Consider the following 12,079-nt stretch of genomic DNA (forward strand, 5'->3'; position numbering starts at 1 on the left):
CAAAGTGCCTACCTGTAGATTTTGGCCTCTAGCTCAGCCGGTACCTAGGGAAACCTACCAAACCTGTGCATTTTTTAAAACTAGAGACCTAGGGGAAACCAAGATGGGGTGACTTGTGGGGCTCTGACCAGGTTCTGTTACCCAGAATCCTTTGCAAACCTCACAATTTGGCTAACAAAACACATTTTCCTCAAATCTTGGTGACAGAAAGTTCTGGAATCAGAGAGGAGCCACAAATTTCCTTCCACCCAGCGTTCCCCCTCATCTCCCGATAAAAATGATACCTCACTTGTGTGGGTTGGCCTAGCGCCCGCGACAAGAAATGCCCCAAAACGCAACGTGAACAGATCACATTTTTTTAAAGAAAACAGAGGTGTTTTTTGCCAAGTGCCTACCTGTAGATTTTGGCCTCTAGCTCAGTCGGCACCTAGGGAAACCTACCAAACCTGTGCATTGTTTAAAACTAGAGACCTAGGGGAATCCATGATGGGGTGACTTGTGGGGCTCTGACCAGGTTCTGTTACCCAGAATCCTTTGCAAACCTAAAAATGTGGCTAAAAAAACACATTTTCCTCACATTTTGGTGACAGAAAGTTCTTAAATCAGAGAGGAGCCACAAATTTCCTTCCACCCAGCGTTCCCACAAGTCTCCCGATAAAAATGATACCTCACTTGTGTGGGCAGGGCTAGCACCCGCGACAGAAAATGGCCCAAAACACAACGTGGACACATCACATTTTTTCACAGAAATCAGAGGTGTTTTTTGCAAAGTGCCTACCTGTAGATTTTGGCCTCTAGCTCAGCCGGCACCTAGGGAAAACTACTACACCTGTGCTTTTTTGAAAACTAGAGACCTAGGGGAATCCAAGATGGGGTGACTTGTGGGGATCTGACCAGGTTCTGTTACCCAGAATCCTTTGCAAACCTAAAAATTTGGCTAAAAATACAAATTTTCCTCACATTTTGGTAAGAGAAAGTTCTGGAATCAGAGAGGAGCCACGAATTTCCTTCCACCCAGCGTTCCCACAAGTCTCCCGATAAAAATGATACCTCACTTGTGTGGGTAGGCCTAGCGTCCGTAACAGGAAATTCCCTAAAACACAATGTGGACACATCACAATTTTTGACAGAAAACAGAGGTGTTTTTTGCAAAGTGCCTACCTGTAGATTTTGGCCTCTAGCTCAGCCGGCACCTAGGGAAACCTACCAAACCTGTGCATTTTTTAAAACTAGAGACCTAGGGGAATCCATGATGGGGTGACTTGTGGGGCTCTGACCAGGTTCTGTTACCCAGAATCCTTTGCAAACGTAAAAATGTGGCTAAAAAAACACATTTTCCTCACATTTTGGTGACAGAAAGTTCTTAAATCAGAGAGGAGCCACAAATTTCCTTCCACCCAGCGTTCCCACAAGTCTCCCGATAAAAATGATACCTCACTTGTGTGGGTAGGGCTAGCACCCGCGACAGAAAATGGCCCAAAACACAACATGGACACATCAAATTTTTTCACAGAAATCAGAGGTGTTTTTTGCAAAGTGCCTACCTGTAGATTTTGGCTGCTAGCTCAGCCGACACCTAGGGAAACCTACCAAACCTGTGCATTTCTGAAAACTAGAGACCTAGGGGAATCCAAGATGGGGTGACTTGTGGGGCTCTGACGGGTTCTGTTACCCCGAATCCTTTGCAAACCTCAAAATTTGGCTAAAAAAACACATTTTCGTCACATTTTGGTGATAGAAAGTTCTGGAATCAGAGAGGAGCCACAAATTTCCTTCCACCCAGCGTTCCCCAACGCCTCCCCATAAAAATGATACCTCACTTGTGTGGGTAGGCCTAGCGCCCGTGACAGGAAATTCCCCAAAACGCAACGTGGACACATCACATTTTTTGAAAGAGAACAGAGGTGTTTTTTGCAAAGTGCCTACCTATAGATTTTGGCCTCTAGCTCAGCCGGTACCTAGGGAAACCTCCCAAACCTGTGCATTTGTGAAAACTAGAGACCTAGGGGAATCCAAGATGGGGTGACTTGTGGGGCTCTGACAGGTTCTGTTACCCCGAATCCTTTGCAAACCTCAAAATTTGGCTAAAAAAACACATTTTCGTCACATTTTGGTGATAGAAAGTTCTGGAATCAGAGAGGAGCCACAAATTTCCTTCCACCCAGCGTTCCCCCACATCTCCTGATAAAAATGATGCCTCACTTGTGTGGGTAGGCCTAGCGCCCGCAACAGGAAATGCCCCAAAACGCAACGTGGACACATCACATTTTTTTAAAGAAAACAGAGGTGTTTTTTCCAAAGTGCCTACCTGTAGATTTTCTCCTCTAGCTCAGTCGGCACCTAGGGAAACCTACCAAACCTGTGCATTGTTTAAAACTAGAGACCTAGGGGAATCCATGATGGGGTGACTTGTGGGGCTCTGACCAGGTTCTGTTACCCAGAATCCTTTGCAAACCTAAAAATGTGGCTAAAAAAACACATTTTCCTCACATTTTGGAGACAGAAAGTTCTTAAATCAGAGAGGAGCCACAAATTTCCTTCCACCCAGCGTTCCCACAAGTCTCCCGATAAAAATGATACCTCACTTGTGTGGGTAGGGCTAGCACCCGCGACAGAAAATGGCCCAAAACACATTCTGGACACATCACATTTTTTCACAGAAATCAGAGGTGTTTTTTGCAAAGTGCCTACCTGTAGATTTTGGCCTCTAGCTCAGCCGACACCTAGGGAAACCTACCAAACCTGTGCATTTCTGAAAACTAGAGACCTAGGGGAATCTAAAATGGGGTGACTTGTGGGGCTCTGACCAGGTTCTGTTACCCCGAATCCTTTGCAAACCTCAAAATTTGGCTAAAAAAACACATTTTCGTCACATTTTGGTGATAGAAAGTTCTGGAATCAGAGAGGAGCCACAAATTTCCTTCCACCCAGCGTTCCCCAACGCCTCCCCATAAAAATGATACCTCACTTGTGTGGGTAGGCCTAGCGCCCGTGACAGGAAATTCCCCAAAACGCAACGTGGACACATCACATTTTTTGAAAGAGAACAGAGGTGTTTTTTGCAAAGTGCCTACCTATAGATTTTGGCCTCTAGCTCAGCCGGTACCTAGGGAAACCTCCCAAACCTGTGCATTTGTGAAAACTAGAGACCTAGGGGAATCCAAGATGGGGTGACTTGTGGGGCTCTGACCAGGTTCTGTTTCCCAGAATCCTTTGCAAACCTAACAATTTGGCTAACAAAACACATTTTCCTCAAATTTTGGTGACAGAAAGTTCTGGAATCAGAGAGGAGCCACAAATTTCCTTCCACCCAGCGTTCTGCCACACATCTGCCGATAAAAATGATACCTCACTTGTGTGGGTAGGCCTAGCGCCCGCGACAGGAAATGCCCCAAAACGCAACGTGGATACATCACATTTTTTGAAAGAAAACAGAGGTGTTTTTTGCAAAGTGCCTACCTGTAGATTTTGGCCTCTAGCTCAGTGGGCACCTAGGGAAACCTACCAAACCTGTACATTTTTTAAAACTAGAGACCTAGAGGAATCCAAGATGGGGTGACTTGTGGGGCTCTGACCAAGTTCTGTTACCCAGAATCCTTTGCAAACCTAAACATTTGGCTAAAAATACACATTTTCCTCACATTTTGGTAAGAGAAAGTTCTGGAATCAGAGAGGAGCCACGTATTTCCTTCCACCCAGCGTTCCCACAAGTCTCCCGATAAAAATGATACCTCACTTGTGTGGGTAGGCCTAGCGTCCGTAACAGGAAATTCCCCAAAACACAATGTGGACACATCACCATTTTTGACAGAAAACAGAGGTGTTTTTTGCAAAGTGCCTACCTGTAGATTTTGGCCTCTAGCTCAGCCGGCACCTAGGGAAACCTACCAAACCTGTGCATTTTTTAAAACTAGAGACCTAGGGGAATCCATGATGGGGTGACTTGTGGGGCTCTGACCAGGTTCTGTTACCCAGAATCCTTTGCAAACCTAAAAATGTGGCTAAAAAAACATATTTTCCTCACATTTTGGTGACAGAAAGTTCTTAAATCAGAGAGGAGCCACAAATTTCCACCCACCCAGCGTTCCCACAAGTCTCCCGATAAAAATGATACCTCACTTGTGTGGGTAGGGCTAGCACCCGTGACAGAAAATGGCCCAAAACACATTCTGGACACATCACATTTTTTCACAGAAATCAGAGGTGTTTTTTGCAAAGTGCCTACCTGTAGATTTTGGCCTCTAGCTCAGCCGACACCTAGGGAAACCTACCAAACCTGTGCATTTCTGAAAACTAGAGACCTAGGGGAATCTAAAATGGGGTGACTTGTGGGGCTCTGACCAGGTTCTGTTACCCCGAATCCTTTGCAAACCTCAAAATTTGGCTAAAAAAACACATTTTCGTCACATTTTGGTGATAGAAAGTTCTGGAATCAGAGAGGAGCCACAAATTTCCTTCCACCCAGCGTTCCCCAACGCCTCCCCATAAAAATGATACCTCACTTGTGTGGGTAGGCCTAGCGCCCGTGACAGGAAATTCCCCAAAACGCAACGTGGACACATCACATTTTTTGAAAGAGAACAGAGGTGTTTTTTGCAAAGTGCCTACCTATAGATTTTGGCCTCTAGCTCAGCCGGTACCTAGGGAAACCTCCCAAACCTGTGCATTTGTGAAAACTAGAGACCTAGGGGAATCCAAGATGGGGTGACTTGTGGGGCTCTGACCAGGTTCTGTTTCCCAGAATCCTTTGCAAACCTAACAATTTGGCTAACAAAACACATTTTCCTCAAATTTTGGTGACAGAAAGTTCTGGAATCAGAGAGGAGCCACAAATTTCCTTCCACCCAGCGTTCTGCCACACATCTGCCGATAAAAATGATACCTCACTTGTGTGGGTAGGCCTAGCGCCCGCGACAGGAAATGCCCCAAAACGCAACGTGGATACATCACATTTTTTGAAAGAAAACAGAGGTGTTTTTTGCAAAGTGCCTACCTGTAGATTTTGGCCTCTAGCTCAGTCGGCACCTAGGGAAACCTACCAAACCTGTACATTTTTTAAAACTAGAGACCTAGAGGAATCCAAGATGGGGTGACTTGTGGGGCTCTGACCAAGTTCTGTTACCCAGAATCCTTTGCAAACCTAAACATTTGGCTAAAAATACACATTTTCCTCACATTTTGGTAAGAGAAAGTTCTGGAATCAGAGAGGAGCCACGTATTTCCTTCCACCCAGCGTTCCCACAAGTCTCCCGATAAAAATGATACCTCACTTGTGTGGGTAGGCCTAGCGTCCGTAACAGGAAATTCCCCAAAACACAATGTGGACACATCACCATTTTTGACAGAAAACAGAGGTGTTTTTTGCAAAGTGCCTACCTGTAGATTTTGGCCTCTAGCTCAGCCGGCACCTAGGGAAACCTACCAAACCTGTGCATTTTTTAAAACTAGAGACCTAGGGGAATCCATGATGGGGTGACTTGTGGGGCTCTGACCAGGTTCTGTTACCCAGAATCCTTTGCAAACCTAAAAATGTGGCTAAAAAAACATATTTTCCTCACATTTTGGTGACAGAAAGTTCTTAAATCAGAGAGGAGCCACAAATTTCCACCCACCCAGCGTTCCCACAAGTCTCCCGATAAAAATGATACCTCACTTGTGTGGGTAGGGCTAGCACCCGCGACAGAACATGGCCCAAAACACAACGTGAACACATCACATTTTTTCACAGAAATCAGAGGTGTTTTTTGCAAAGTGCCTACCTGTAGATTTAGGCCTCTAGCTCAGTCGGCACCTAGGGAAACCTACCAAACCTGTGCATTTCTGAAAACCAGAGACCTAGGGAATCCAAGATGGGGTGACTTGTGGGGCTCTGACGGGTTCTGTTACCCCGAATCCTTTGCAAACCTCAAAATTTGGCTAAAAAAACACATTTTCGTCACATTTTGGTGATAGAAAGTTCTGGAATCAGAGAGGAGCCACAAATTTCCTTCCACCCAGCGTTCCCCAACGCCTCCCCATAAAAATGATACCTCACTTGTGTGGGTAGGCCTAGCTCCCGTGACAGGAAATTCCCCAAAACGCAACGTGGACACATCACATTTTTTTAAAGAAAACAGAGGTGTTTTTTGCAAAGTGCCTACCTATAGATTTTGGCCTCTAGCTCAGCCGGTACCTAGGGAAACCTCCCAAACCTGTGCATTTGTGAAAACTAGACACCTAGGGGAATCCAAGATGGGGTGACTTGTGGGGCTCTGACCAGGTTCTGTTTCCCAGAATCCTTTGCAAACCTAATAATTTGGCTAACAAAACACATTTTCCTCAAATTTTGGTGACAGAAAGTTCTGGAATCAGAGAGGAGCCACAAATTTCCTTCCACACAGCGTTCCCCCACATCTCCCAATAAAAATGATACCTCACTTGTGTGGGTAGGCCCAGCGCCCGCGACAGGAAATGCCCCAAAACGCATCGTGGATACATCACATTTTTTTAAAGAAAACAGAGGTGTTTTTTGCAAAGTGCCTACCTGTAGATTTTGGCCTCTAGCTCAGTCGGCACCTATGGAAACCTACCAAACCTGTACATTTTTTAAAACTAGAGACCTAGAGGAATCCAAGATGGTGTGACTTGTGGGGCTCTGACCAGGTTCTGTTACCCAGAATCCTTTGCAAACCTAAAAATTTGGCTAAAAATACACATTTTCCTCACATTTTGGTAAGAGAAAGTTCTGGAATCAGAGAGGAGCCACGAATTTCCTTCCACCCAGCGTTCCCACAAGTCTCCCGATAAAAATGATACCTCACTTGTGTGGGTGGGCCTAGCGTCCGTAACAGGAAATTCCCCAAAACACAATGTGGACACATCACAATTTTTGACAGAAAACAGAGGTGTTTTTTGCAAAGTGCCTACCTGTAGATTTTGGCCTCTAGCTCAGCCGGCACCTAGGGAAACCTACCAAACCTGTGCATTTTTGAAAACTAGAGACCTAGGGGAATCCATGATGGGGTGACTTGTGGGGCTCTGACCAGGTTCTGTTACCCAGAATCCTTTGCAAACGTAAAAATGTGGCTAAAAAAACACATTTTCCTCACATTTTGGTGACAGAAAGTTCTTAAATCAGAGAGGAGCCACAAATTTCCTTCCACCCAGCGTTCCCACAAGTCTCCCGATAAAAATGATACCTCACTTGTGTGGGTAGGGCTAGCACCCGCGACAGAAAATGGCCCAAAACACAACATGGACACATCAAATTTTTTCACAGAAATCAGAGGTGTTTTTTGCAAAGTGCCTACCTGTAGATTTTGGCTGCTAGCTCAGCCGACACCTAGGGAAACCTACCAAACCTGTGCATTTCTGAAAACTAGAGACCTAGGGGAATCTAAGATGGGGTGACTTGTGGGGCTCTGACCAGGTTCTGTTACCCAGAATCCTTTGCAAACCTCACAATTTGGCTAACAAAACACATTTTCCTCCAATTTTGGTGACAGAAAGTTCTGGAATCAGAGAGGAGCCACAAATTTCCTTCCAACCAGCGTTCCCCCACATCTCCCGATAAAAATGATACCTCACTTGTGTGGGTACGCCTAGCGCCCGCGACAGGAAATGCCCCAAAACGCAACGTGGACACATCACAATTTTTGAAAGAAAACAGAGGTGTTTTTTGCAAAGTGCCTACCTTTAGATTTTGGCCTCTAGCTCAGTCGGCACCTAGGGAAACCTACCAAACCTGTGCATTTCTGAAAACTAGAGACCTAGGGGAATCCAAGATGGGGTGACTTGTGGGGCTCTGACGGGTTCTGTTACCCCGAATCCTTTGCAAACCTCAAAATTTGGCTAAAAACACACATTTTCGTCACATTTTGGTGATAGAAAGTTCTGGAATCAGAGAGGAGCCACAAATTTCCTTCCACCCAGCGTTCCCCAATGCCTCCCCATAAAAATGATACCTCACTTGTGTGGGTAGGCCTAGCGCCCGTGACAGGAAATTCCCCAAAACGCAACGTGGACACATCACATTTTTTGAAAGAAAACAGAGGTGTTTTTTGCAAAGTGCCTACCTATAGATTTTGGCCTCTAGCTCAGCCGGTACCTAGGGAAACCTCCCAAACCTGTGCATTTGTGAAAACTAGAGACCTAGGGGAATCCAAGATGGGGTGACTTGTGGGGCTCTGACCAGGTTCTGTTTCCCAGAATCCTTTGCAAACCTAACAATTTGGCTAACAAAACACATTTTCCTCAAATTTTGGTGACAGAAAGTTCTGGAATCAGAGAGGAGCCACAAATTTCCTTCCACCCAGCGTTCCCCCACATCTCCCGATAAAAATGATACCTCACTTGTGTGGGTAGGCCCAGCGCCTGCGACAGGAAATGCCCCAAAACGCAACGTGGATACATCACATTTTTTTAAAGAAAACAGAGGTGTTTTTTGCAAAGTGCCTACCTGTAGATTTTGGCCTCTAGCTCAGTCGGCACCTAGGGAAACCTACCAAACCTGTACATTTTTTAAAACTAGAGACCTAGAGGAATCCAAGATGGGGTGACTTGTGGGGCTCTGACCAGGTTCTGTTACCCAGAATCCTTTGCAAACCTAAAAATTTGGCTAAAAATACACATTTTCCTCACATTTTGGTAAGAGAAAGTTCTGGAATCAGAGAGGAGCCACGAATTTCCTTCCACCCAGCGTTCCCACAAGTCTCCCGATAAAAATGATACCTCACTTGTGTGGGTAGGGCTAGCACCCGCGACAGAAAATGGCCCAAAACACAACGTGAACACATCACATTTTTTCACAGAAATCAGAGGTGTTTTTTGCAAAGTGCCTACCTGTAGATTTAGGCCTCTAGCTCAGTCGGCACCTAGGGAAACCTACCAAACCTGTGCATTTCTGAAAACCAGAGACCTAGGGGAATCCAAGATGGGGTGACTTGTGGGGCTCTGACGGGTTCTGTTACCCCGAATCCTTTGCAAACCTCAAAATTTGGCTAAAAAAACACATTTTCGTCACATTTTGGTGATAGAAAGTTCTGGAATCAGAGAGGAGCCACAAATTTCCTTCCACCCAGCGTTCCCCAACGCCTCCCCATAAAAATGATACCTCACTTGTGTGGGTAGGCCTAGCTCCCGTGACAGGAAATTCCCCAAAACGCAACGTGGACACATCACATTTTTTTAAAGAAAACAGAGGTGTTTTTTGCAAAGTGCCTACCTATAGATTTTGGCCTCTAGCTCAGCCGGTACCTAGGGAAACCTCCCAAACCTGTGCATTTGTGAAAACTAGACACCTAGGGGAATCCAAGATGGGGTGACTTGTGGGGCTCTGACCAGGTTCTGTTTCCCAGAATCCTTTGCAAACCTAATAATTTGGCTAACAAAACACATTTTCCTCAAATTTTGGTGACAGAAAGTTCTGGAATCAGAGAGGAGCCACAAATTTGCTTCCACACAGCGTTCCCCCACATCTCCCAATAAAAATGATACCTCACTTGTGTGGGTAGGCCCAGCGCCCGCGACAGGAAATGCCCCAAAACGCATCGTGGATACATCACATTTTTTTAAAGAAAACAGAGGTGTTTTTTGCAAAGTGCCTACCTGTAGATTTTGGCCTCTAGCTCAGTCGGCACCTAGGGAAACCTACCAAACCTGTACATTTTTTAAAACTAGAGACCTAGAGGAATCCAAGATGGGGTGACTTGTGGGGCTCTGACCAGGTTCTGTTACCCAGAATCCTTTGCAAACCTAAAAATTTGGCTAAAAATACACATTTTCCTCACATTTTGGTAAGAGAAAGTTCTGGAATCAGAGAGGAGCCACGAATTTCCTTCCACCCAGCGTTCCCACAAGTCTCCCGATAAAAATGATACCTCACTTGTGTGGGTGGGCCTAGCGTCCGTAACAGGAAATTCCCCAAAACACAATGTGGACACATCACAATTTTTGACAGAAAACAGAGGTGTTTTTTGCAAAGTGCCTACCTGTAGATTTTGGCCTCTAGCTCAGCCGGCACCTAGGGAAACCTACCAAACCTGTGCATTTTTGAAAACTAGAGACCTAGGGGAATCCATGATGGGGTGACTTGTGGGGCTCTGACCAGGTTCTGTTACCCAGAATCCTTTGCAAACGTAAAAATGTGGCTAAAAAAACACATTTTCCTCACATTTTGGTGACAGAAAGTTCTTAAATCAGAGAGGAGCCACAAATTTCCTTCCACCCAGCGTTCCCACATGTCTCCCGATAAAAATGATACCTCACTTGTGTGGGTAGGGCTAGCACCCGCGACAGAAAATGGCCCAAAACACAACATGGACACATCAAATTTTTTCACAGAAATCAGAGGTGTTTTTTGCAAAGTGCCTACCTGTAGATTTTGGCTGCTAGCTCAGCCGACACCTAGGGAAACCTACCAAACCTGTGCATTTCTGAAAACTAGAGACCTAGGGGAATCTAAGATGGGGTGACTTGTGGGGCTCTGACCAGGTTCTGTTACCCAGAATCCTTTGCAAACCTCACAATTTGGCTAACAAAACACATTTTCCTCCAATTTTGGTGACAGAAAGTTCTGGAATCAGAGAGGAGCCACAAATTTCCTTCCAACCAGCGTTCCCCCACATCTCCCGATGAAAATGATACCTCACTTGTGTGGGTACGCCTAGCGCCCGCGACAGGAAATGCCCCAAAACGCAACGTGGACACATCACAATTTTTGAAAGAAAACAGAGGTGTTTTTTGCAAAGTGCCTACCTTTAGATTTTGGCCTCTAGCTCAGTCGGCACCTAGGGAAACCTACCAAACCTGTGCATTTCTGAAAACTAGAGACCTAGGGGAATCCAAGATGGGGTGACTTGTGGGGCTCTGACGGGTTCTGTTACCCCGAATCCTTTGCAAACCTCAAAATTTGGCTAAAAACACACATTTTCGTCACATTTTGGTGATAGAAAGTTCTGGAATCAGAGAGGAGCCACAAATTTCCTTCCACCCAGCGTTCCCCAATGCCTCCCCATAAAAATGATACCTCACTTGTGTGGGTAGGCCTAGCGCCCGTGACAGGAAATTCCCCAAAACGCAACGTGGACACATCACATTTTTTGAAAGAAAACAGAGGTGTTTTTTGCAAAGTGCCTACCTATAGATTTTGGCCTCTAGCTTAGCCGGTACCTAGGGAAACCTCCCAAACCTGTGCATTTGTGAAAACTAGAGACCTAGGGGAATCCAAGATGGGGTGACTTGTGGGGCTCTGACCAGGTTCTGTTTCCCAGAATCCTTTGCAAACCTAACAATTTGGCTAACAAAACACATTTTCCTCAAATTTTGGTGACAGAAAGTTCTGGAATCAGAGAGGAGCCACAAATTTCCTTCCACCCAGCGTTCCCCCACATCTCCCGATAAAAATGATACCTCACTTGTGTGGGTAGGCCCAGCGCCTGCGACAGGAAATGCCCCAAAACGCAACGTGGATACATCACATTTTTTTAAAGAAAACAGAGGTGTTTTTTGCAAAGTGCCTACCTGTAGATTTTGGCCTCTAGCTCAGTCGGCACCTAGGGAAACCTACCAAACCTGTACATTTTTTAAAACTAGAGACCTAGAGGAATCCAAGATGGGGTGACTTGTGGGGCTCTGACCAGGTTCTGTTACCCAGAATCCTTTGCAAACATAAAAATTTGGCTAAAAATACACATTTTCCTCACATTTTGGTAAGAGAAAGTTCTGGAATCAGAGAGGAGCCACGAATTTCCTTCCACCCAGCGTTCCCACAAGTCTCCCGATAAAAATGATACCTCACTTGTGTGGGTAGGCCTAGCGTCCGTAACAGGAAATTCCCCAAAACACAATGTGGACACATCACAATTTTTGACAGAAAAAAGAGGTGTTTTTTGCAAAGTGCCTACCTGTAGATTTTGGCCTCTAGCTCAGCCGGCACCTAGGGAAACCTACCAAACCTGTGCATTTTTGAAAACTAGAGACCTAGGGGAATCCAAGATGGGGTGACTTGTGGGGCTCTGACCATGTTCTGTTACCCAGAATCCTTTGCAAACCTCAAAATTTGGATAAAAAAAACACATTTTCCTCACATTTTGGTGACAGA

The sequence above is a fragment of the Pleurodeles waltl genome, chromosome 8 (genome assembly GCF_031143425.1).
Source record: "Pleurodeles waltl isolate 20211129_DDA chromosome 8, aPleWal1.hap1.20221129, whole genome shotgun sequence".
Classification (NCBI taxonomy): Eukaryota; Metazoa; Chordata; class Amphibia; order Caudata; family Salamandridae; genus Pleurodeles; species Pleurodeles waltl.